Genomic DNA, 26,348 nt, shown 5'->3' with positions numbered 1-26,348 from the left:
CTGAGCCACCCAGACACCCCGTGAGTAATGCCTTTTAGTTAAAATACCTATTTTAAAAATTCTAAAAAGTTAACCAGTGCTAATTGGAAAGAACTTTTAAAATGTGAAAATTATTCAGACTGGAAAAATTCATCGATATCATCACTGCCTAGAGACACCATCAGTACCATTGTTTTTTTGCTTTGTTTTGTTTTGTTTCGGTATTCTGCCATACTCTTTCTGAGCCTGGATTAGATTCATCCTTTTTTCCTTCCTAAAACAGATTATTTGTTTTAAATATCGTTTTAACACCTGAGTTGATTGACAGTGTACTGAAAGCATGCCGCCGTTAATAAACACACACTTACGTCGTGTTTGTTGTTGTCATACGGCACTTCACGTGTTGTGTGGTCTGTGACGTGTATACCCAGTCCCCCAGTGGTGGGCGTTTTGGTCGTGCTCAACTTTCCATTCTGGTAAAGCCGGCTGTGACGGACCTCTTTGAGCATGCGTTGTGGTGCACTTGCCCAGTTACACGCGCAGGAGCTTGGAACAGAGTTGGGCAGTGCTTAGCGCTGTAGCCGGAAGGAGCAGTGTGAGGCAGAGGTGGGGGAGGAAGGTGTCATTCTGGGGCAAGGCAAGTGGATCCGCATGTTGAGAGAGACGGGGCCTTCCAGGTCACACCCTTGTCCTTTCCTCTTGTCTGTTGGGAGCCATGTTGGAATCTAGCTCCTACTTCCAATGAACATTCTCAGTGTCTTCAGTTTTCCTTAATTTCCCTTATTGTGGGAAGAATTAACTAGTTAATTGTTATGGATAACGGGTAATTAGATATTAGTTATAGATGATAGATGATTAATAGTTCTTCTTTCCAAAACTTCTGGAGAGCCTTAAGCAACCGGCCAGTCGGGGAGTGAACAAGTAATGGAGATTGGGAAGAGATTGTATGTGTATGTGTATGTGTGTGCGTGAGAGTGTGTGTGAGTGTGTGTGTGTTTGTGTATATGTTTGTGTGTGTGAGTGTGTTTTTGTGTGTATGTTTGTGTGTGTGTGTGTGTGTGTGTGTGTTTGTGTATATGTTTGTGTGTGTGAGTGTGTTTTTGTGTGTATGTTTGTGTGTGTGTGTGTGTGTGCGCGTGCGTGTAGAAAAAACTGAGAGCAGAGGAGCCGGCAGGTTTGAAAAGCAAAGGAAACATCATTAATATGTGTGCTTTATACACTTTTTAACAAACTGAGTAAAATTTAAAGATGCTTTGGGAAAGATACAGATTAGAAGAGAAGTATCATAATTTAATAATAATACTATCTTATATTTACTAGGTGCTTTTATGCGCTTGTGTGTTTTACTTGTTTTTTTAAGTTCATGTATTTATTTTGAGAGAGAGAGTGCACGTGGGGGAGGGGCAGAGAGGGGGAGAGAATCCCAAGGGGGCTCCTTGTCGCCAGCGCAAAACCCTGGCGTGGGGCTCAAACCCACGAAACCGCAAGATCATGACCTGAGCCGAAACCACAAGTCAGACACTTAATCGACTGAGCACTCCGGTGCCCCTGCTTGTGTTTTAAATGCACGGTTTTACTGAAGCACGTCTCAAACCCCTTCTCAGGGAGAGTGCAGGATTCCCCCCATTTTGCAGGTAAAACAGAGGCCTCGGAGGCTGGCTTGGAGGGGTTGTCCCCGGACTTGATGTTGGAGCTGAGGGCTTGGGGCGAGAGGGTCGTGAGGCCCTAGTAAGACGATCCCTGACAGGTGACATGGAGGGACAGCTTCTTTCGTCGTCACCGATGGGAAGAAAGCACTTCCTGATCCATTTTCCCTTCCCTTCCTGGGAGATTGTGTTACTGCTATTGCCAGAGCTTTCCGGCCGCCTTCCTTCCCTTTGGGAGGGGGGAGGGGGGAGGGTTCCGCTTTCCCACCCCAGGGGGGGTTGACCCCGTGGCCATCTTGGCCGGAGGACTTATTTTAGTGACGACACATGCCATTTCCCGGCAGCAGAGGAGGCCTGCCGCGTCGCTCCTGTCCCCGCCACGAGGCCCGCACGTCCCAGGGAGGGGTGCTCCTTCCCCCTCCATCCCGGGGAGGAGCACATGGGTAGCCACAGCTCAGTTCCAAGGAACCAAACAGGAGCCAGAAATTAGAAGACCTTTCTCTGTCGTTGGCGCTCTGTGATGCCGCAGCGTAATTTAGCCCGAACCGATGCGTTCCCGCTGTCGTGTTGCAGTCTGTCCCCTGCGCTGTCGAGGTGAACCTTCATCACACGTTACCCCTTCAGTAAGGCATTTAACTAGGTATTTGGTGCGGCCCCACTTGCCCCAAATTTCCTTCTTCAGACACTTGTGGGACATATCCCGGGTCAAGGGCTGGACGTCAAGTCCCGGCCCCCAGCCTCAGGAATCTTCGAGCGGGGCGCCACGCATCCGGAAGTGGTAAAACAAGGCAGGCGGCTGGGTCCTAGAGACAGTGTCACGTGGTCACTGGCGGGCCGTGCTCGGAGGTGAACCCGCTCTGTTGCCATCCTCATGACACCCTTGGAGTGGCTTTGCTCTCCGCCACCTAAGCTCATCTTCCCCCTTCTCTCCTCCTCCTCAACCCGTGTTTACTGCACTGTGTAGTTTGTGCCGAATGCTAGATTTCCTTACCCCCCACTTGCATTTGTGCTGAAACCATTTGTACCAGCTCATCCACTAGATTAGTGCCTGTGTCCTTTCTTTTGACGCCTGTTGCAAGCGGCTTAACATCACACAGGACATTATCTTAAATTTTTCCTCGTCGTATAAATTGCTTAACATTTAATTAATTTATTACAACAAAATTAAACTCTCAGTAAATTATTGACTGTTTTTGTTGATTTTTTTCTCCCCTTGAAGTTACTGGTTCTTTTTTCCGTGACGTGTTAAGGCTCTGCGTGGACTTCGTAAATACCTTACCTCCGTTCGGGACAATTCGGAGTTGAACTGTCTTATTTCAGACCCCGTGTCTGACAGTCTGACAGGTGTTCAGGAGATCTGACTTGACTTCACGTTCCTAGCGACTAGGTGTGGCTTCGGACCGTGGAGAGAAACCGAAAGTTCCTACAGGTCTGTCCAACCAGTAGTTTCCTGGCTAAGACAGTGCATGATTTGGCCACTCCCTTCCTCTCTGATTGAATTCAGCTACTTTCTGTCTTGTTACTTCTGACCACGTCTCCACTTTGGCTTCATAAGGCACATGGTTAATTTATTATTCAAGTCCCATCTTGGACCAACGGCTTTCAAACTTCTTTTGTCCAATATACGCAGAAAGAAAAGGTCATCAAGTCGGACAGAAGGAACACTCAGGGAACTGCTGTGATTTATTGGTAATGGTGTGCTTTTAAGTTTGGGTGGTAGGTTCATGATTGTTGACTTTAATATCATTTTTCCTGACAAATAATGTTGAATGTATTGTCTTGTATGTATTAGATACTATGTAACCAAAAACTTTTTTCAAACGTAGAACACAGTTCATGTTGTTAAATGCACCCATTGTGTTTATATTGGCATAACTGTGACGTTAGTTATTTTAACAACTTTAATTTTCTTGTAAAACATCTTAGATGGGCATTTTAATAGAGAGTGCCCTCTGTTTTCAACAGAGCAAAATAATTTTGTTTTGAAGACACTATTTATTGACCTTTGATTTCCCGATGATCTTCATGTAAATACAAGAATCAGTATAGTTGAGGGCTCACCCAGGGAAATATTTTCTTTTGTTCTAACACAGAGAAGTATCCTCTGTTGGGAAGGATATAGAAAGTTAATGTCTGGTTATCGAAAGGGACTGGCCACTAGTCCCTTCGTTTTTTTGCAGGAGAATCTAAATATTTACAGAGTCTGAAACGTTAGCTCTCTGTCTCCTCAACTGTAAGCCCACGCCTGTTTGTCAGCTATGGAGATCAGACATGACAGCCCCAGCTTGGGGGTCAAACATACATGGCTTTGAAGCCGGCTCTGACTCATCTTAGCCATTGACCTTGGGCATCAAAACCTTCTTGACGCCCAGTTTCCTTGTGGGCTCAGTACGGCTGTTAACACCTGCCTTGCTGTGTTGTGTGCACTTTAAATGGGAAGTAACATCTGTACGGTAGGAGCCACTGTCATGACTGGATGCTCAGCAAATGAATTAAATTGAGCATATTGTTCTTGTTCCAGGTGGAATTTCAAGTACATTTTCCTGTAGGAACAGCGTGAAGAATGCGGTTTGAGTACAGTATCAGAAATATTATTAACACTGTACTTGGATCCATCATAAGTTAAATAGGCTTTTAAAGACTGGCCAGAGAAGCCAATGTCTACATTTTATCTCTAGTGAAATGCATTTCAGGTACCACCTAAGGGTTCATTGACTCCAGACCTTAGAAGTGAACTTTTAGAATGTAATTTATTACCAGGTTGAGGACTGACTGTTTAGATAACCTCTTGCTCAGACATAAAATGGAATGTCTTGACAGGTGGTGGTGTTTTTTTGGGCAGACAGATGAGCCCTCCTTTCTACTCCTGAGAAGGAAACTCACCTTCTGGAGAACTTACAACTCTTCCTGCTGAGCCAACGATGTAGTTCCAGCGTAGACAGGCCGAAATTGGGACCTTGACCGCTGGGTGGGCGTGTTTTTCCTGAGAATCTTAAAAATTCCAACTATGGGATAATCCCTCTTAGGGGCAGAGCTGGGAGGTAAGTGGAAGAAGGCAGGTTTCAGGAAGGGGGAATGGAACCGACCTGTAGGAGCAGAGATGCCATTTTGCCCTGCTGGGGCCATTTCACCTACGTCCTCAAGCCCAGCTGCCCTGTGGCTTTCCTGTTGCTGGGCTGCTTAGAGTCCACGCAAAGCACCTCGCTCTTACCCATGATGCTCCACGTGCCATTTCTGTTACCTGCAAGTTAAAGAATGCTGACTAACTTATGGGGTTGTTTAGACTTGGAATGCTGAAGAAGTTGTGTCTTTGTCATGGCAATTACAATAAATATAATTATATAGTAGGACAGCTGATTGAGGACATATCTTTTTGAGAACAATGGTGGTGTTGATTCCCAGTTCATACAAGCAGAAATGTATTAGCAAAATCAAAGGGTGCTAGTGACTGTGTGTGTGTGTGTGTGTGTGTGTGTGTGTGTGTGAGAGAGAGAGAGAGAGAGAGAGAGAGAGAGAGAGAGAATGACTCTTAGAACACACTGATGATCACCAGAAGGGAGGTGGGGGGAGATGGATGAAAAAGGCGATGGGGATTAAGGAGTGCACTTGTGATGAATACCCGATGATTAAAATAAAAACTTTGTAAAAAAGAGAGAAAGAGGATTAATGACTCTTGACCGGAGTTTGCTCTAATGCACGCATCTTATGACGTGTAGATTTTAAACCAAATAAACACAGAAATTCGCGTGATGGTTCTAGTAGTTGGGAGTTGCCTCGAAGCACTGCCCTTTGCTACCACTTACAGTTGCGAGCACTTGCAGGTGACCCAGTGGAGGCTCGTGGCTGCACCGTGTACATTGCGAGAGATGTTTGTCTTTAAGGAGCAATTGGCACTCTGGCGAGATTGGCAGATGTGTGTATGTGTGTTCCTTTCCAGCAACGGAAGGTGAAATGACTTAGTGCCTCTGTTTCCTTCAGTGGGCCAGTGCTGGAGGAACTGAGACTTTATGTGATGACACTCTTTTGTAAACTGTACTCCCCTTTAGGAAGCATCCGGTTCGCTCTCTCTCGGCAGTGGCGCTCTGTATCGTTGGGGCACGTCATAAAGAGCAGAGAAACGCGCCTGCCACTTGAGGTCTGCTTGCCAACTGGTCTGAACAGCCATTAATGGTTGCTTACTCTCGAGGCGGCAGTGGTCAGAAGGAACGTTTTCCTTTCTCCTTTGTGGCCGTTGTAGAACTGAAACACCATGTATCTCAATGACCGCTGTTTCTTCAGAATCTGTTACGTCCTGGCCTTTGAAACACGATCTCTTCCTCCGATGGACTTTTGTCATCTGGGGGGAGAGAAAGGTCAGGGGTCTCAGGAAGAAGGAGGATGCCACAGTTCTGGAAGTCCATCTCGGGATGGAGTTATAAAGAATAAGGTCGGTAGGCATTTGGAGGAAAGGAGAGTTGTCTAAGGCTTGAGCCCGTGAGGAGGGTTCCAGGAAATGGAAGTGTCTAGAAGGTGACAACTAGTATGAAGGGCGAGTTGAAGGTCGTCAGCCCCGGAGCCTGTATGTACTGTGACTGCTGCTTCGAGGGAACAAGGAGACCAGTTGGGTTATTTGACTGAGGGTTTTCAAGGCGGAAGATGGCTGTTAGACAGTTGGAGGCCAGCTTTGGAACGACTGACGCCGTGGCCTGGGCCCCGTGGGCTCATGGTCACTTTTTTTGAACTGTGCAATGATAGTCTGTACTTTGCATAATAATTTTAGGCAAAAAAGACCTCCTAGAAACAGTTATCCTTTTTCTACGGTGAGAACATTCCAACAGCATTGGCAACTGTGTCCTCATTCCCCAAGCATAAAGGTCACTGTAACCGTCTTGTAAGTGCCTTGAGTTATGGTTGCAGGTGAACGTATTTTTAAGCTTTGCTTCCTAGACAGAGCACCCAGGCTATGAATTTTAAGTTTGACTGGATCCTAGGCAACAGAAGCAAACTTAATTGTCTCTCTCTTTCCTGTACGGCTACCTTCCCTTCCTCTTTCATGTACTGTATCTTTCATGTACTGTATCTGTGTATGTCTACACACACGGACAATTGCATTTTCGAGACTGTAGGTGTTGTTTATGGAGTTGCTCGCTTACCTGTAGGTTTTGTGTGTGTGTGTGTGTGTGTGTGTGTGTATCCTTCTGATATAAAAGAGCTATTCATGGTGTAACAGCCAACATATTATCAGTTTGGCAGTATAACTGGTTATAATAGTTTTGTAAACAGAAAATCACTGTGCTTAAAAATACATATTAATTTGCGTGACTGTTTGAGGAAAGTAGCCTCTAAAGCAAATATTTTCCTTTTGATCTCTGCTATAAAACCAGGTTGTTTAATTGGTAGAGAGAGGGAAGGTTTATGACATGGTGGCATGCTGGACTTTCACATTTATCAGGTGCTGGTGATGATGCATTAGGAGCACAGAGGGAGGGACCTGGCCGCTGGAAGAACAGCATTCAAGGGACACCCAGCCTTGGTGACCTGGCATAGGGGGATGAGTGCATGAGCTGGGAATGGGGGAAAACGGTACAGATACGTGAAGCCCACATAGGAGGCCCTCATCATATCTGTTGATACTGAATTCTCTGGAAAGGGGCAGGGCTCAGATGACTCCAGAATTTAACTTAAAGCATCCAGGATGATAAGATTACTTTTATGTGAGAGTCAACAGAGATTTTCAGCTTCATCATCTAGACTGGGCGAATGTATGCCTGTTACTAAGCAGTTACTATCAGTGTGAGGTCATAGGCTTACCTTGCACCTGCCCTTTTTGACCATAACGTTGGTCTGTCAGGTGGAGGAATTCTTAGAGACCTTAAGAGAGATGATGAAGCAGTTTGCTTAGGGCTGGCTTCCTGGTCACTCATGGGCAGAGCTGGGATTAGAGCTGCAGCTCTGGGTTCCTGGTGCCCTGTTCTTTCACTCTTACATGCTGGTTTGCAGAAAATCCCAGTTTAGAAAGGGCCTTTGATCTCACTCTAGATCTCATCTTTGCTGATGAGTATTTTGAAGAAATTTTGGCCTATAGAATGACTGGTTCTGAACAAATATATATAAGTTAAACTTAGGAGATCTTCTCCAAAGCCAAGAAGATTGACTTTGTAACCTAAAAAAAAATTCTTACTCTGCTAAAACTCTCTACTCCCACTAACCATCGACTCCTTTCTTTACTGGTCCACAGAACCTGGTGGTTCTGGAGGCTTCTGTGATTTGCCAATTCCCAGTTACCTAAAGTTTCCTTTAAGTATTTTTACTCCAGAGTTATGTTTAGGGCACAGTAACCCAGATGGAATGAGTATTTGAAAATCATTCTTACTTTTTTAACAGTTGATTTACTGTGGCGTCAATGAAATCATTTCCATTTTAAGCCTTTTTTTTTTTTTTTTTTTTTTGGGTAGTAAAGCTCCTATTGTATAACACCAAATCCAAGGATCCTAAATCAAAAGTTTCTTTAATTAAAAAAAATGTTTATTTTGAGAGGGAGGGAGGGAGAGAGAGAGAGAGAGAGAGAGAACACGTGTGAGCAGGGGAGCAGGGGAGGGGCAGAGAGAGAGAGAGAGAGAGAGAGAGAGAGAGAGAGAATCCCAAGCAGGCTCCAATCAGCCCCACCTGGGACTCCATCCCACCAACCAAACCCTGAGATCATGACCTGAGCGGAGACTGAGCCACCCAGGCACTCCTCTTTTTTTTTTTTTTTTTTAATCACTCAAATAAGGGACTCAGACCATATAACACCAGAGTACTATTTCAGCTCTAAAATTATTTGGATATTTTAACATTGAAAAGACTTTTTTTTTTAAAGGCTACTTGGTCCATAGTTTTGGTGATTCTGACTCAGAGCTTAGAGGGACAAGACAGCACCGTTGAGTGCCTGCTGTTATGTCCAGCACTGTGCCAAAAACGCTGTCCATGTATTATGACATACGAGCTGTCCCACAAGCCGTGTCAGGCGGGTATTTGGTCCCCCTTCTCTGCAGATAATTAACCTGCCCAAGGTCATTCGTGTCAGAGGTCAGGTCTGAACCTGCCGTGATCCCAGATCCCATGCTCATTACATCCAGAATCACCGCCTAACTCGAGAACTTTTCCCTGGAAGGAGTGGAAATCAGCTTACATCCACTGCTCAAGTATTTCAGAACAAGATTAATTCTTGTTTGGAAAGAGTTTCTGAAGAGCCATCCACCATTTCCTTGAAGTTGTTAGAGGCTGAAGTTAGAAAAAAAAAAAAAAAAGATTTTTTTTGTTTTTTTGTTTTAAAGGCTGTAAAACGGCCCCGAAGCCCGATATAAATCAGGAAAGGAAAGTTCCGCCTTAGCCGCCAGTGAACACGCTTATTGGTTAGGCCTGCCCGGGCTGACTCATTTCTTTTTTGCTGTGTTAGAGGGCCACACCCTGCATTCCAAAAACCCTCCGCCGCCCGGCCACGCCCGCGGCCTCCGCGCCGGAGCCTCGGGAGCGGCAGTCGGCGCGCCAGCTGCCCGCGCCCCGGAGCCCCGCGCGGGTGTCCGTGTCGGGGTCGGCGCGCGCCGGCCGGCCAGGCCGCGGGGCGAGGCGCAGGGCCCGGGGCGCCCCCCTCCGTCCCCCTCCCCGCCGGGGCCGCGCGCGCGCGCGCGCTCACTCGGCGCCCCAGGAACCGTCCCGAGACCGCCCCCGGGGACCGGAGACGTAAGCGTGCGCCTTCGGGGACGCGTGGCTCGGATCGGGTGCCGTGCGCGGGCGCGCCGCGCTGGCGGAGACGGCGGGCCCGGGTGCGGGAGGGCCCGGGTGCGGGAGGCGGCGCGCGCGGACGCGCCGCACGTGCGCGGGGCCCGGCTCCGCTTGGGGGCGTCGCGCGTCCCCGGGGCAGCCTTTCGGGCGGGCGGGCTTGCGCGGACGGCCAGGTTCCTGGGTTTGGGGGAGTCCCCCCTCAAGGTCCAGCGCCCGTGCCTGCCGAGCGTCCCCGGCGAGCTCCCGTGCTGGCGGGGAGCCGGGGCCAGGGGCGGCACGTGCTCCGCGTGTTTACTCCACCGCCACGCGCCCTAAGCGTTGTGGCCAGCAAGTGCTCGCGTGACCGGTGGGCAGGAGTCCCCGCAGAATGCCCGGCCTGGCGCCCCCGGCCCCGTGGGTGCTTGCTCTGCGCGGCGGCCAAGTCACACCGAAGTGACAGCCCGGAGACCTGAGGTCTCCGTCCAGTCCCCTCTCTACCCTGTTGCCTTCTCCCTTGAAACTGTACGTAGAAATAAAATCGTGGAACTTCCTTAAAAATCTTCCTGTGTCGAATACGAGTCCGCTAGTGCACCGAGATTTGTTTGTGTGCTGTACGTGAAGTATGTTTTTGCGAGGGGGTGGGGAGGTGTCCGGGACAGGAGAAGCCGAATGTCGTGATTATTCCGGTTGGCTGAGGACGCACACAGTGCCACAGACGTGTGTCGCCGTCAGAAACACGGACCGTCCGGGCAAGGCGGGCCGAGGGCGTCCTGGTAGCGGAGCGGGTGGCGGGAAGGTTGTAAACTGAACCACGAAGTTGCGAACGTGAATGGCGAAGCTGTGAGTGGTGCCCTTCTCCTTCATTCACGGAGACAGAGACGACTGCAAGCCGACAGGCCCTGTGGCAGAACGGCTCTTTGCAGCTGACTTCGTAGCTCTGGGAAGGAAACCTCTCTAGAAAGAAATCCACATGTAGTAATTAAATTAATTGGATGGAATTTTTAATTAGTTACACCTTGACCTCCCGGTAGCGCTGTGTCCAAGCTCACAGGCTTGTTGCTCTGTCGCTCTGACTTTAACTCATCAAGTGCCTCTGTGTGAGATGTGACAACACGGAATCCTGGTTCTTTTGAGGACCAGCCTGTGATATCGAAAGAAATGGCGTGAAGGGCCCTGGGGTAGTTGGAAAAGCCCCCCCCCCCCCCCCCCCATGGGTGGTGACAAGGGGAAAATACTTTCGTAAATCTCTCTGGTGTCTAAAATCTAAAGGGATGAAATAAACTTAGATTTTTTTTTAAGTTTCCTTTTTCAAGTTTATTTATTTTGAGAGAGACAGAGAGAGTGAGAATGTGGGGAAGGGGCAGAGAGAGAGAGAAGCCCCACTCAGGGCTTGAAGTCAGGAACCCTGAGATCAAGAGTTGGACACTTAGGGGCACCTGGGTGGCTCAGTCGGTTAAGCATCCGACTTTGGCTCAGGTCATGATGTCACAGTCCGTGGGTTTGAGCCCCGCGTCGGGCTCTGTGCTGACAGCTCGGAGCCTGGAGCCTGCTTTGGATTCTGTGTCTCCCTCCCTCTGACCCTCCCCGGTTCGTGCTCTGTGTCTGTCTCAAAAATAAATAAACATCAAAAAAAAAAAAAAAAAGAGTTGGACACTTAACCGACTGAGCCATCCAGGCGCCCTTAAATTCGATTTTGATTTGAGCTTTGCCTAATAGTTGTGACCGGGCCGGGCATTTAAGGACCTGCTATTATCAGGCAGTGAGATGCTTTACGCCCATACCTCATTTAACGTTTACATTATTGCCGAGGGATAGAGGTATTGTTTGTTTTATAGTTGAAGAAGCAGCTTTGGCAAGGTTACATCATCTCCAGATTTCACAGCCGGTGAGCTGGGTTTACACTCGAAGGTGGCGTTTAAGATTTGGTCATTTTTCCATGTGGTTGCCCGTTGTGCCTCACATAGAGGTAATTTTTCCATGTGAAATAATCCACAGCAGTTTCTTCATTCAGAGCAGGGGTGTGTGTGTGTGTGTGTGTGTGTGTGTGTGTGTGTGTGATTTTAAACGTTCCTTGTTGCCCCCGTGCCAAAATGCCGAAGTTCAAGGAATAACGCATTTACTCTGGGAGCCCATGGTCTTCAAATATTAACTAAGCAAAGCCCTGTTCTCGATGAACCTGTTAGCGCATGTGACCGCCTCATAGTTACTGATTTAGGGTGGCTTTCTACTGGGTTTTTTTTTTTTTTCTTTGAAGCCCTTTTCATTGTGGACTTGCAGATTCTTCCTGCTCCTCATTCACCCAAGGGCAAGGGCAGCTCAGGAGTTCTGTCGTCGTTGAATCAAGCCGCCTGGTCCGTGGACGTCCAGCGGTGGCATTCTCTGCGTGTGAGCGTGCACCCGCAGCAGTTTCTCCGTGATGTGACACGTTTTCAAACTTGTTTTCAGCACACAGGTTAGCGTCGCACCCGTCTGTTAGGAACGGTGAGGTCGTGAAGGTCACGCTCCGCGCGCTACGACTTTTCTTGTCAGGCGAAGGTGACGAAGTCTCCGTGTGTCTCACCAGGGGCGGCCGACAGCAGGAGGGTCCATCTGCTGGGTCGTCTCTTGGGATGTCCCGATGAAAGAGAACGAGGCCGTGAGCTGCAGTATCTATGCCAGAACCGGGTACCACTCACACCCCCACCTTGTCGTCGTCACCGTCTGTTGACACAGAACGCCCACCTGCCTTCCGCGGCAAGATGACGATGCCGTGGCCTCCTCCCGAAACCTGTCTAAATCCTCGCCGCACTAAGTGACTTGAGTTCTGGAGGATGTTGAAAGCACATGCCGGTGTGATAACACCCCTGGGGGGTTATCTTGCGAAAATCATGGAGGGGAGGAAGTGTGCTGGGCAGCTTGGCTTTCAAAACTGGGGGTGGGGGGGATGGTCAGTTCTGGAAACTTGACCCTCAGGGCTTACGTTGGCATCATCTAGCAAAACTATAAATGACAGTCTTGAAAAGACGGGTAGGGATCGATTTAGAAAGAGTGGCGACGTTCGGTATCCAGCGTCACTCCTTTCCGTCTGACCTCATTTCCTTTTTGGTGGTGACCGGACAGGTATGTCAGCATTGCCGTAGGCGATGACAGGTCGGCCTCAGCCAGACAGTTAACAAAAGTGCTCTGTGTTCTTTGCTCAAGGTGGGACAGATGTAGGTGGGACAACTGGGTTTGTGTCTTGTCCCAAAGGGGGATGGTCGGGAGGGTGACGTCAGCCTCGCGCAAGGTGCCAGCGGTGTGGGGCCCTTGATAACAGTTGGAGGAAAGACCTCAGGCACTGGCGGAGATGGAGTATTTAGAACCAAGGAGGCGACGGTCCCTGAGTTCTCTGGAGCACTGGAGATGGTGGTAAAGAACGGGGACTCGGGGGTGCCTGGGGGGCTCAGTCTGTTGAGCGTCTGACTCTCGGTTTTGGCTCAGGTCACGATCTCAGAGTTCACGGGCTCGAGCCCGAGTTGGGCTTTGTGCTGACCACATGGATCCTGCTTGGAATTCTCTCTCCCTTTCTCTCTGCCCCTCCCTCCCTCTTTCTTTCTCTCTCTCCCTCTCAAAATGAGTGGACAAACTTAACAAACAAAAAACAGAGCAGGGACTCTGGCTTGACCTCGGGCAAGTTACTTGACTGTTCTGGGCCTCTGTCTCTTCATTCATAAAACGCGGTCAGTAATACCTACTTTATATGGTCGTCAAAGATGTCCAAGGATTAAATTAGATAATCCACGTGAAGTGCTTAAAAACCAAGCCTGATGGTAAATTGTATGTGTGAGATGCTAGTCCTCTGTTGATCCTGCCGTTACCACCTTGGGCAAGGCTGTGTACGTTTCTCGGTCTGTGTTTCAGTGTGTGCGGGGTAATTCACACCGGATTCAGCGGGGTAATCCGGTTTGGCCACGGGTCTGGAAACTTTGAACGGAGGTTGAAGACGCTGGGGACGCGTACCTTCGCGCAGAGGCTGAAAGATGGTCGTTGCGTCCTGTAAAGTGAAACACAGGGGATCACGTTCTCTGTTCTGTATGTTCTATCCAGTCCAGCAGGTGCTTTCTCTTAAGGAGCTGTTGTCTGGTGTCCTAGAAATCTCCATGAAACTGGAAGTTAGAAGCACTCTTTCTTGGTATCAGTATGATCTAACTAACAGTGATGCGATCTGAGGCACTCAGCTGAACGCAGTGGTTTCCCGGGCTGGTGGGGAGGAGTGTGCTGTTCACGTTCAGTGCGCAGAAGCCCGGGACGCTAGCGGCTGCCTGCGTGGGAGGAGCCCCTCGCCCAGGAATGAAAGGTCCAGTCCGCATGTCATCAGTGCTGAGGTTGAAAGCCCCTGCTTGTTCACTCTTCAGTATGTGTTTCTGAAATTTGAATCCTGATCTTTGCTCTAGCTCTGTCAGAGGGAGCGTTAAGGGTCTGTTTAGGAAAGGGCCTGGGAGAGTTCATGCGTTCTGGAATGTGCAGACGTATACAGCGTCTACACTTTATTAGCAGCCCAGCAAGATCTCATTTGCTCCATTCCCCGGAGGAGTACTTTACAGGGGTTCAGGAGTTAGATAAGCCTGTGTTTGCATCTCGGCCGTACTGAATTAACCCGCTGTGTGATTTGGGGCAAGTTTCTTTATCTGTGAAAACCCAGTCCCTGTCTCATGAGAGTCGCAGGAATAAACGAGGCCACGTACATAAATCTTGCAGTCCGGTTCGTAGGCACAGTAGTAAACCATTGTTTTGTTTTGTTTTTTTTTAATTAACTTTTATTTATTGATTGGTTTTGGTGGTGGGATTAACCGAGGCTTGCTGACACGTGAGACTTGGAAAGAGGATGAATAGAGAAATTGGATTTCTAATAGCAAAAAGACAAGAAACAGAAAAGGGGTCCTGGTCAGGATTCAGGAGGCTGCAGTCTTAGAAGTGTGAACTGTGGCCTGTGGGGAAGACCCGTAGGATGCCCCGAGGGCAGAAACGCTCCAGAGCGGGCACAGCAAGAGCCCTGTTACCCGCCCCCCTCTCCCGCCCTGTACCCACCCCCCACCCCCACCCGGCTGCTGGGACCAGCCTGGGGCCTTTCTGCTTCTGTGAGCTGTTCTACCGTAAAAACTTGTTTGGAGCGTTTGATCTTGGGCAGTTTAATTAACTCTGTTTTCTCATCCTGCTCTTGATATTGTGGTTTCTTAATAGATTTCCTAGTGCCTTAAGGTACAGGCAGCACCCCCAGCCTCGTGTACACGCAAACGTGTGAACTCTGCAGCCTCAGTGACTTCCTATACCCGCTCAGCCTCCCCACGGAAGATGCAGCAAAGCTTTCACGTGACTGCTCTTCCTGTCACCGCATTGGTGTGGCAGTCGCGTTCTAGGAGTCCGGATGCCATCCGTGAGTCAGGCAGCACATCCGTGAGATCAGTGGAAAGTTCGTGTATCTGACTTAAGAGGGATTTGGTGCGTGTGTGATGAGGCGTGGGTGGAAAGATTGGCCAAGCCGCCCACGGTGCCCACAGCCCACCTGCTCTCCGCTTTGTAAAGGGAGAGAGTTTTGCAGCTCCGTTCGTCTTCCAGGATTGGCCGGAGAGACGCAGCAGTGAAAAGTTGCCTGGCTTAGCAAGAGGCTCTTACTCAGGTTGGAGGGTTGGAGTTAGTGGACTCTTTTTTTTTTTTTCTTTTTAATAATTTGTTTTTTAATTTACATGCAAGTTAGTTAGCATCTAGTGCAACAGTGATTTCAGGAGGAGATTCCTTGGTGCCCCTCCCCCATTTAGCCCATCCCCCCTCCCACCACCCCTCCCGTAACCCTCTGTTTCTTCTCCATATTTATGAGTCTCTTCTGTTTTGTCCTCCTCCCTGTTTTTATAGTATTTTTGTTTCCCTTCCCTTATGTTCATCTGTTTTGCCTCTTAAAGTCCTCATAGGAGTGAAGTCCTATGATGTTTTTCTTTCTCTGACTAATTTCACTAGGTATAATACCCTCCAGTTCCATCCACGCAGTTGCAAACGGCAAGATCTCATTCTTTGTGATTGCCGAGTAATACTCCATTGTATGATATATACCACATCTTCTTTATCCATTCATCCGTCGATGGACATTTGGGCTCTTTCCATACTTTGGCTATTGTCGATAGTACTGCCATAAACATGGGGGTGCATGTGTCTCTTTGAAACAGCACACCTGTATCCCTTGGATAAAAACCTAGTGGTGCAATTGCTGGGTTGTAGGGTAGCTGTTAGTTAGTGGATTCTTAAAGAGATTTCGTTTTCGCGCTCAAGGTCCCTGCTGCCTTTGAACTGAATCGTTTGCATCCTACTGAACACGGGACTTGAGCCCTCGAGTGGAGTGAATGTCAGTACGCTCCCCCGGCAACTTGCCTGTCTCTGGGTTTGTGGAAGTCTTTCCTCTTGGAGCAGCGGAGAGACTTCACGCTGTTAGAGCAGGAACGGCCCGGGAGCAAAGCGCAGCAGCCACAGCCCAAGCGGCACGTGGAAGAGGAAGGACTTGGGGGTCAAAACCCACTTCTGAGGAATTTGCGACACTGGCTAAGCCCCGTAGTGCTCGTAGGCCGTCATGAGGCCACCCTTCAAACTTGCTTAACTCCCCTGATTAAACGGAAAGAGAAGGTGATGTGCCAGACGCTCCTGGCCTCACGCTGCCCGAGGGTTGCTGGGTTGAGAGCAATAATGATGAAAACTCGGTGGTTCTACCAGAGAACCCTGAGCTGGGTACACGGAGTCGCAGACCTCTGTGCAGTCAGAAGGAAAGAGGTTGATCATCCAGACGAGCTGAAAGTCAGGTTACTGGTGGACGAAGGGGATGACAGACGACGTAGAGTCCTAGGTGGCGCCATGGCCACAATTCTTGAAGCCCGATTCGATGATTTCCCCACTTAGGGTTCTTCCCCATCACTTTGCTTTCTCAGATGTGGGTGAGACTAGAAAATTCCCTGAGCTGCGACAGGCATGTTGAAAGGACTCAAAGGCTGACCGTGTATTTGCTTCTGCCGGGTCACGTGCCGCACCGTTTGCTAGCAAGATCGCGGGTTCTGGACTTGTGCCGAGTCACCAGACGTGAAGATAGGTTTTTGCAGGTTGAAACGGAGTCCCGCTGAAAGGCCCAGACACATCTCGGACACAGAGGGAGCAGAGCGATTTAAAAATGTCAAAGTAGAACGGAACAGTGCACCTCCTGACCCGTGTCCGTGGGATTGTATTCTTCACAGTTTAAGCTTGGTGTGTGATGAATTCTTCGATGTACTGATTTAAATAGGTCTCGTGGGTGTAGTCTTCCTCTCTGAAAAAACATCCGACCCCCTTCCCAGAAATTCCTAGAGCCTTCATTTCACTGGAATCGCCGGTTTCCACCAGCAGCGTGGTTGGTCTGTGGGTACTGGACGTGAGGGCCGGGTAGACCCCTCGCCCCTTCTCACTTGGGAGAGAAGACCAGACCCCGAAAGGGACCGAAAGACATGTGCGGGTGAGCGGGTCCGTGGGGGATCCTGTCACTGTGCCGGGGCCGTCTGTGCGCCTTTGAGATCCGACCGTTAGGTTCCAGACTGCGCTTCGCCTTGCCCTGGCCCCTGACCCCCTCACGGTGCGGTGTCAGCCACACAGGAAGCCACAGAACGTAGCTCCGTCCCATGCCCACCATGCTTTCTTGGGATTGCTCGTGGGGTTCCTCGTGAATTCTGCTTCGAGCAAACACACGGCCAGCAGATTCAGCCTCCGGGCTGCATGACGGTTTGTACTTCCCCCCACACGGTGTTCAGCTGGCATTTTTATTTTAACGCCACCGTGAATGCGGTTAGCATGTGCCGTCTCCTGATCGTCTTGCTGATGAACCACAAGGCTAACGGGCCACCCCGGCGAGTCCTCTAGGGGACGGTACCCTGCAGACACGCTTGCTTCGCGGCTGGCACCCGTCTTCACCATGAGCGCGCTCGTCTCTGGGACTGGTGAGGCAAGGGTGTGATGACCGTTGCAGTACCAGTCTCGTGTGTTTTTCGGTTTGTGCGTGTGCTCCTTCTGCTGCTTCGAAAGTGTTGAGAAAAACGGAGTGTAGCTCAGTGCTTATTCATGCTGGAAATGCGGTGTTCGTCCTGTGAGTGACTCCCGTGAGCATGAGTAAAGTGAGCCGGGACACATCGTAGTTACAATGTCATCTCACCCATTCTGGCTTCGCTAGGGAGCCTATCCTGTAATTGTCAGGAAATCGCACAGATTACCCAGCAGCCAGAGAAGCCCCCGGTCAGAGCCGTTCATAGCCAGAATGTCACTGATTTTTTTCATTGTGTGTTTTTTAAAAATTTTTTATGACAGAGAGAGACAGAGCACAAGCGGGGGAGGGGCAGAGACAGAGGGAGACACAGAATCCGAAGCAGGCTCCAGGCTCTGAGCTGTCAGCCCCAAGGCCGACGTGGGGCTCGAACCCACGAACTGAGATCATGACCTGAGCCAAAGTCAGATGCGTAACTGACTGGGCTGCAGGTGCCCCCACTGTGGTTTTTTATTGCTAAGATTCTTTTAAAGGTTTTAAAGAAATACAAGGAAATAAAGTTTTAAATAAAAGAAGTCTGCGGTTACTTGGTTGTCAAGATGATATGTCCGTCTTTTGGGCATTTGAGGTTCTGGAAGCTGTGGTTCCTTTTAAAATCTATTCATACAAGACTGCCTTTTTAATATTCTGTTGACACTGTTAAGCTGGAAGTTTTCCTGCCGTCCACGTTGTTGACAGTAATAGATTTTTGCGCGGTTGAGCAGCCATTGGAGGAGGACCTGTCTAGCAGGTCACCCGGGAGAGTCACCTTCTTACAGCCTTAGCATTCACTTCCAGGAGCGGAGTCCTCGGGAGGGTCAGGAGCCTGGTGTTGTTTACTCTGACTGTGTCCGTCAGTGCCTTGGGTGGAGATGTGGAAATGAAACGTTTCCAACCCAGAAACCAGTCCTCACCCGCCAGCCCAGATCGGGGAGGTCGGGGGGCACGGTGTTCCACAGACTCCGGGGTGTTAGGATGGCCAGATGGCGTGTGGTGCAAAAACCACTGCGTCCCGGTGACCCTGCGGGGAGCCGACCAGCAGGTGGAAAACAGCAAGACATCTAATGTTCTCTTCTCTGTGCGTGAAGAGCTACTCCCCTTCCCGGCCCTGGATTCAAGTCCAGGCCTGTCCGTAGCCCCCACCGTGTCCTCCCGACTTCTTCCTTCTCAGGCTGCCACCGTGTTCCAAGGAGCTTCCTCCTCTGAAACCGCATGGACCACAGTCTCCAAACATGGCATGTCCGTGGTGGGGAGCAGGGAGGCTGGGAGTTGTTTTTAAACTGTGACTCGAGTCCGCTAGAGGGACTGATCCCTCTACAGAGCCTGTGTCTACACCCGCGCGTGCCCCACCACAGCCCAGGGAACGCCCTCGGCATAGCTCCTGCCCCACAGTGGGCGTGGCCACGCGCATTCTGCTGCCCGGTCCCCTGGCCGCTGGCCACGTGCAGACTTCTACAGCACATACGTGACCGCGCAGTGAAAATGCAGTAAAATGAACAATCTGGTTTCTAACGCGCACCCGCTGCATTCAGGTGTTCAGTAGCCACGCGGACCTCGTGGGGGGGGGGGGGGGAGCAGATACAGAACATTTCCCTCCTCTTGCTCCGGGGAAGGTGGTGCGGCCTCAGGGAGAAGAGAGGCCGGACGGCACTGAATCCCTTGTCAAGGAATTCCCGTGTAAATCAAAACATTTCCAGGGCTTACTTCGCTCCTTTAAGCCAAATGGAGGTACGTCGCTGAAAATTTTAGGTTTGTCCACTTTTGAACTTGGCATTGTAGCAGAGCCTGGCAGGTTTGAGAGCAGCCCGGGCTGAACCTCGGGCAGGTGGGGCACGGCCGGTGCGGGTTGGCCGGGGCCCAAGGCAGGAGACTAGAAGCCGCTTGGATTCACCCTGCAGGGAGGTTGGTGAGGTGGCTTGTACCCGGGCTGCGAGCCGGGCGCGTGACCTGGGGGTCGGCCGCAGCTGGAAGTCACGCGGCTCGGGCTGGAGAAACGAGTGGGGGGCCCGGGTACTGACCCTCAAGGGGCAGCCGGGCCGAAGCCACAGACGGGGTCCAGACGGGTCCGCGGCGAGGGACGTGCCGAGTCTTCCGCCGGGGCCTCCGTCGCGCGGGGCAGGCCCTTCGCTGGGGTAGAGCCAGCCGCCAGGGACGGGAAGGGCCCACGCCTGGCAGCCCGCTGTGTGTTGAGCCGAGTACCTCTCGAGCGGGGTGCAGGGTGCTGGGGGCAGGGTGAGCCCCTTCAGACACGCGGCGTCCAGCAAATCGCTTTCACTGCGTCCCTCCAGCGGGACTCCCACCCCCCTCGGGGCGGGGGCTGTGGCGCAGACCCTGCGGCAGAGCGGGCGCAGTTTTAGGTTCTTAAATTGGTTGAAAACTTGCTGAAGTGCGTTGTTTGCAAGGTGTTTGTTTTTTTTCTTAATCAAAGTTCGTATTTTAATTCCAGCGAGTTAACCTACAGTGTAACACTAGTTTCAGGAGCTCAAGGTAGCGATTCCGCACCTCCGAACGTCACCCCGCGCTCCTCACGACAAGCACACGCCTTCGTCCCCAGTCACCTGTTATCCCATCCCCCACCCGCCTCCCCTCCGGCGACCATCAGTGTGTGCTCTGTAGCGAAGAGTGCGTTCGTTCCTTGGTTCACTTTCTTTCCTTTTGCTTGTTTCCATTTGTTAAATTTTCCCTGTGAGTGAAATCATATGGTATTTGTTCTCAGACATGTTTCTTAGCATTAGTTTCTCTGGTTCTATCCACATGGTTGCAACTGGTAAGGTTTCATTCTGTTTTATGGCTGATACTCCGTTGTATCTATTCTCTGCTGTGTATGTATATATATGTGTGTAAATATATGTATACACACCACACCTTCTTTATCCATTCGTCAGTCGACAGACATTTGGGCTGCTTCCATAATTTGGCTGTTATTGATAATGCTGCGATAAACATAAGGACGCATGTACCACTTAGTTCATTTTTTTTTTTTTAATTTGGATAAATACCTAGTAGTGCATTTGCTGGACGTAGGGTAGCTCCATTTTAAACTTTTTGAGGAACCTCCATACTGTTCTCCACGGTGGCTGCACCAGTCTGCGTTGCCACCAACAGGGCACGACGGTTCCCTTTTCTCCGTATCCTTGCCAACACCTGTTGTTTCTTGCGTTGTTGATTTTAGCCATTCTGACAGGTGTGAGGTGATATCTTGTGGTTTTGATTTGCATTTCCCTGATGCTAAGGGATGTTTAAGCAGCTTTTCATGTGTCTATTAGCCGTTTGTGTGTCTTCTTTGGAAAAATGTCTCTTCATGTCTTCTGACCATTTTTTTCACAGATTATTCATTTTTTGGGTGTTCAGTTTGTATGTTCTTGATGTATTTTGGATAATAACCCTTTATTGCATATCATCTGAAAAATATCTTCTCCTATTCAGTAGGTAGCCAGCAGCCTTTTAGTTTTGTTGATTGTTTCCCTGGCTGTGAAGAAATTTTGTATTTTGATGGAATCCCAGTAGTTCATTCTTGCTTTTGTTTCCCTTGCCTCAGGAAACATCTGGAAAGAGCTATTAACGGCCGATGTCACAGAGATTACTGCCTATACTTTCTTCATGGACTTTTATGATTGCAGGTCTCACATTTAGGTCTTCAATCCATTTTGAATTTTGTGTGTGGGGGTGTTTGCCGTAAGAAAGTGGCCCAGTGTTATTCTTTTGCATGTAGCTGTCCAGTGTTCCCAGCACCATCTGTGAAGAGACGGTCTTTTCCCCCTTGGGTATTCTTTCCCGCTTTGTTGAAGATAAATGGACCATATAATTCTGGGTTTTTCTGTTGTGTTCTGTTGATCTGTGTGTCTGTTTTTGTGCCAGTACCATACTGTTCTGATCACTGCAGCTTTGTTATTTAACTTGAAATCTGGAATCACAGTAGCTGCAGCTTTGCTTTTCATTTTCAAGATTGCTTTGGCCATTCGGTGTCTTTTGTGGTTCCACGTTTTAGGATTGTTTGTTCTAGCTCCGTAAAAAATGCTGTTGCTAGTTGGATAGGGATTGCATTCAATCTGTAGATTACTTTGGGTGCGTAGACATTTTAGCAGAATTTCTTCTTCCAGTCAATGAGCGTGGAATGTCTCTCCATGTCTTTGTCTTTGTGTTATCTTCAGTTTCTTTCATCAGTGTTTTATAGTTTTCAGTAGTCTTTTATCTCTTGGTTACATTTATTCCTAGATAATCTCATTATCTTTGGTGCAATTGTAAATGGGACTGTCTTCTTAATTTCTCTTTCCGCAGCTCGGTTATTGGTGAATAGAAGTGCAACACGCTTCTGTACGTTGATTTGGTATTTTGTGACTTTACTGAAATAGTTCGATTAGTTCTAGCAGTTTTCTGGTGGAGTTGTTCAGGTTTTCTATATATAGTATGTCACCTTCAGCTAGTGAAAGGTTTACTTCTTCCTTACTAATTTGGATGCATTTTTGCTGTCTGTTGTGGCTAGGACTTCTAGGACTGTGTTGAATAAAAGTGATGAGAGTGGAGACCCCTGTGTTGTTCCTGATCTCAGATTTTCCCCATTTCGGATGATGTTAGCAGTGGGTTTTTCATACATGGCCCCTATTTTGTTGAGGTGTATTTCCTCTAGACCTACTTTGTTGAGGGTTTTTATCATGAATGGATGTTGTACTTTGTCAGATGCTTTTTCTGCCTCTACTGAAAGGATCATATGGTTCTTCTCTTTTCTCTTATTGATGTGATGGTCACGTTGCTTGATTTGTGAATATTGGACCGCCCTGGCTGTCCCGGAATACATCCCACTTGATTGTGGTGAATGATGTTTTTAAAGTATTGTTAGATTCAGTTTGCTAGTATTTTCCTGAAAATGTTTGCATCTATGCCCGTCAGAGATAGTGGCCTATAGTTTTCTTTTCCTGTGGTGTCTTTATCTGGTGTTGGTAGTAGGGTAATGCTGGCCTCACAGAATAAATTTGGAAGTTTTCCTTCTCTTCCAATATTTTGGGACAGTTTGAAAATAATAGGTATTATCTCTTTTTAAAATTCGTCTGTGAAGCCATCTGGTCCTGGACTTTTGTTTGTTGAGAGTTTATTGATTACTGATTCAGTTTCATTGCTGGCAATTAGTCTGTCCAAATTTTCTTTCTTTCTCTTTCTTTCTTTCTTTCTTTCTTTTTTTCTTTCTTTCTTTTAATTTTTTAATGTTTACTTTTGAAGGAGAGAGAGAGAGCGCACACAAGCAGGGTAGGGTTAGAGAAAGAGATGGAGACACAGAATCTGAAGCAGGTTCCAGGCTCCAGGCTGTCAGCCCAAAGCCCTACGCAGGGCTTGAACTCACGAACTGTGAGATCATACCCGGAGCCAAAGTTGGACGCTTTACCAACTGACCCACCCAGGCGCCCCAGATTTTCTAATTCTTCCTGTTGCAGTTTTGGTAATTTATATGTTTCTAGGAATTTATCCATTTCTTCCAGGTTGTCCAATTTGTTGGCATATAGTTTTTCATAATAATCTCTTGTAAATGTTTGTGTTTCTGTGGTGTTGGTTGTTACTTTCCTTTCTCATTTGTGATTTTATTTATTTGGGTCTTTTTTCTTTTTAGTAAGTCTTGCTGGAGACTTATCAGTTTTATCAATTTTTTCAAAGAACCAGTTCCTGGTTTCATTGATCTGTTCTATTATTTTTATTTATTTTTTTAGTTTCTATGTCATTTATTTCTGCTCTGATCTTTATTATCTCCTTCTTTCTGCTGGCTTTAGGCTTTGTTTGTTGTTCTTTTTCTGCCCTTTTCAGAGTGAGATTTTTCTTGCTTCTCGAAGTAGGCCTGTATTGCTAAATTCTTCTCTCTCAGAACTGCCTTTGCTGCATCCCAAAGGTTTTGAACCATTGTGTTTTCATTTTTATTTGTTTCGATGGATTTTAAAAAATTTATTTTCTGGTTGACTCATTCATTGTCTAGTAGCATATTATTTAACGTCCCATGTGTTTGTGGTCCTTCCAGATTTTTTCCTGTGGTTGACTTCAAGTTTCATAGCATTGTGGTCAGAAAAGGTACATGGTATGACTTCGGTTTTCTTGAATTTGTTGAGGCCTGTTTTTTGGCTTAATATGTGATCTGTTCTGGAAAATGTTCCATGTGCACTTGAAAAGAATGTAGGGGCGCCTGGGTGGCGCAGTCGGTGAAGCGTCCGACTTCAGCCAGGTCACGATCTCGCGGTCCGTGAGTTCGAGCCCCGCGTCAGGCTCTGGGCTGATGGCTCGGAGCCTGGAGCCTGTTTCCGATTCTGTGTCTCCCTCTCTCTCTGCCCCTCCCCCGTTCATGCTCTGTCTCTCTCTGTCCCATAAATAAATAAAAAAACGTTGAAAAAAAAAATTTAAAAAAAAGAAAAGAACGTGTATTCTGCTGTTGTAGCATGGAATGTTCTGAATATGTCTGTTAAACTCATCCGGTCCAATGTGTCATTCAAAGCCATTGCTTCCTTGTTGATTTTGTGTTGAGACGACCTGACCTGTCCATCTGTTAAGTGGGGTGTTAAGTTCCCCTACTAATGTTGTATTACTATCGATTATTTCCTTTCTGTTTGTTATCAATTGTTTTATATATTTGGATGCTCTTATATTGGGTGCATAAATATTTACAGTAGTTATATTGTCTTCTTGGATTGTCCCCTTTGTTATTATATAGTGTCCTTCTTTGTCTCCTGTTACAGACTTTGTATTAAAGTCTAGTTTGTCCGATGTTGCTACTTTGACTTTTATTTGGCGATCATTTGTATGATGAATGTTTCTCCATGTCTTCACTCTCAATCTGCAGGTGTCTTTCAGGCTGAAATGATTCTCTTGTAGATAGCATAGAGGTGGGTCTTGTTTTCTACCCATTCATTCACCCTGTGTGTTTTGATTAGAGTGTTTAGACCATTTACATTTACAGTTATTATTGATAGACTTGTATCTATTGCCATTTTATTACTTGTTTTGTGGTTGTTTCTGGAGATGGTCTCTGATCCTTTCTTATCTTTATGGTTTGCTGGTTTTCTTTAGTGATATATTTTGATTCCTTTTTCTTTATTCATTGCATATTTATTAGTAGTTTCTAAGTTGTAGTTACCGTTAAATTTGTATATAACGTCTTCTGCGTATAGCAGTCTATCAAGTTGATGGTCGTGTAAGTTTGAACCCATTCTTTATTTCTGCCCTTCTCATGTTTTAGGAGTTTGTTGTCATATTTAACATCCTTTTATTTTGTGAGTTCCTTGACTGATTTTTTTTTTATAGAAACATTAATTTGTCCTACTTTTGTGTTTCCTACCTTCACGTTCTCATTTATGTTCTTTCCTTTCCATTCACAGAGTCCCCTTTACTAGTTTGTGCAGGACTAGTTTGTGGTCATGAACTCCTTTAATTTTTGTTTGGGAACCTCTTTGTCTTTCTATTCTGAATGACTGCCTTGCTGGATAGAGTATTCTTGGCCGTAGATTTTTCTCAGCACTTTAAATATATCATGCCAGTCCCTTCTGGCTTGCCAAGTTTCTGTGGAGAAATCTGCACCTAGCCTTACAGGTTTTCCCTTGTAAGTTAAGAACACGCTTTGCCTTTGCTGCTTTTTTGTTTGTTTGTTTGTTTTTCATTTATCACTATATTTTGCAGATTTATTTACAATATGTCTTGGTGTTGGCTTGCTTTTATTAATTTTTATGGGTGTTCTCTGTTACTCCAGGATCTGAATGTCTGTTTCCTTTCTCTGGTTAAGGAAGCTTTCTGCTGTTATGTCTTCATGTAAGTTTTCTGCCCCCTTTTCTTTCTCTCCTTCTTCTGGGATCCCTGTAATATAAATGCTACTATGTTTGATGAAGTCACTGAGTTCACTAAGTCTATTCTCGTGTTGTTTAATTCTTCTCTCACTCTGCTGTTCATCTTCATTATTTTCCATAATTCTGTGTTCTGTGTCATTTATTAGTTCCTTTGGTTCCTCCATCCTCGTGTTCATTGCATCACGCCTGTTTGCAGTCTCCTTTATTGCACTCTTTGTCTCTGATTGATTCTTTTTTAACTCTTCTATCTCTGTGGTAAGGATCTCCCTGATGTCTTCTATTCTTCTCTCAAGTCCAGTGAGTATCCTTATGATTATTGCTTTAAATTCTCCATCAGGCATGTTACTTGTGTGTTTCTCCTAGATCTCTGGCTGTGGCTTCACCTTGTTTTTTCACTGGGGATAAATTCCTCCATCTTTGCATTTTGTCTAAGTCTCTGCCTTCTTCTCTGTGTTAGAAAAGCCAGTTATGTCTCCTGCTCCTGAAAGTAATGACCTTATGAAGAAAAGGTCATGTAGTGCCCAGAGCCAGTGCTTCAGGGAGTGTCTCCAGTGTGTTGCTGCCTGTGCTCTGCTGTTGTGTTTTGGCTGCTCGACCTTCAGACCATTGGTCTGCAGAGGCTCTCCTTGTCTGCTGTGGGCAGTGCTTGGGCCCTAGCCTGAATGTGGAGAGTTTTAACTAGGTGTGTTCTGGTCTGCTTGTGAAATGAGACCTGGTGCCACCTCCACCAGAACTGAGGCCCTGCAGAGCTCTCTGGTTGGGGGACATGTTGTGGGCAGGGCTTTGTGCTGTTCTTCTATGGGAAGGTGCCTGCTGTGCTGGGACAGAGGCAAGCATGACTGAGAGGGGCAGTCCTGCCAGAGTACAGGGTGTGGGACTTGGTGTAAGCAGGTCAGCCCGCCAGTGTCAGCTCCCTGCTGCTTCCCTCTGGTGGCTCTGTGCTTATGCTGAGGGGTGGAGGAGGGAAATGGCCTTAGCCAGCTTCTTTGTTCCTGGAGAGGTATCTCCCTGGAGGCTGCCTCTCAGAGATGTGCTCTGAGATCAAATAGTTGGCCCCAGGCATTCTTCAGATGTTGTTTCCACACCCACACTGTCTGCCCCCAGGTTGTTTTCCTGCCTTCTCTCCAGAAGCAGCACAGTGCCCTCCAGGCTCTA

At 47.8% G+C, this 26,348-nt stretch overlaps 1 protein-coding gene across 2 annotated transcripts in view; it reads left to right on the top strand.

Moving 5' to 3' along the window:
- The window catches only part of SGMS1 (sphingomyelin synthase 1), a 118,930-nt gene that overhangs the window by 5,621 nt on the left and 86,961 nt on the right, over positions 1-26,348 (top strand). Inside the window, exon 1 of one of the 2 annotated variants that reach the window (XM_042909223.1) lies at positions 9,232-9,326. The exons of the other annotated variant lie outside the window; for it this stretch is intronic. The gene's annotated coding sequence lies outside the window, so the exon portion shown is untranslated. Of the gene's footprint in view, positions 1-9,231; positions 9,327-26,348 lie in introns of those variants that run through there. 2 annotated transcript variants of the gene reach the window in all.

This window comes from Panthera leo, chromosome D2 (genome assembly GCF_018350215.1).
Source record: "Panthera leo isolate Ple1 chromosome D2, P.leo_Ple1_pat1.1, whole genome shotgun sequence".
In the NCBI taxonomy this organism is placed as follows: Eukaryota; Metazoa; Chordata; class Mammalia; order Carnivora; family Felidae; genus Panthera; species Panthera leo.
Note: the sequence above shows the minus strand (reverse complement) of the source record. Positions and strands in the feature narration are given on the sequence as shown.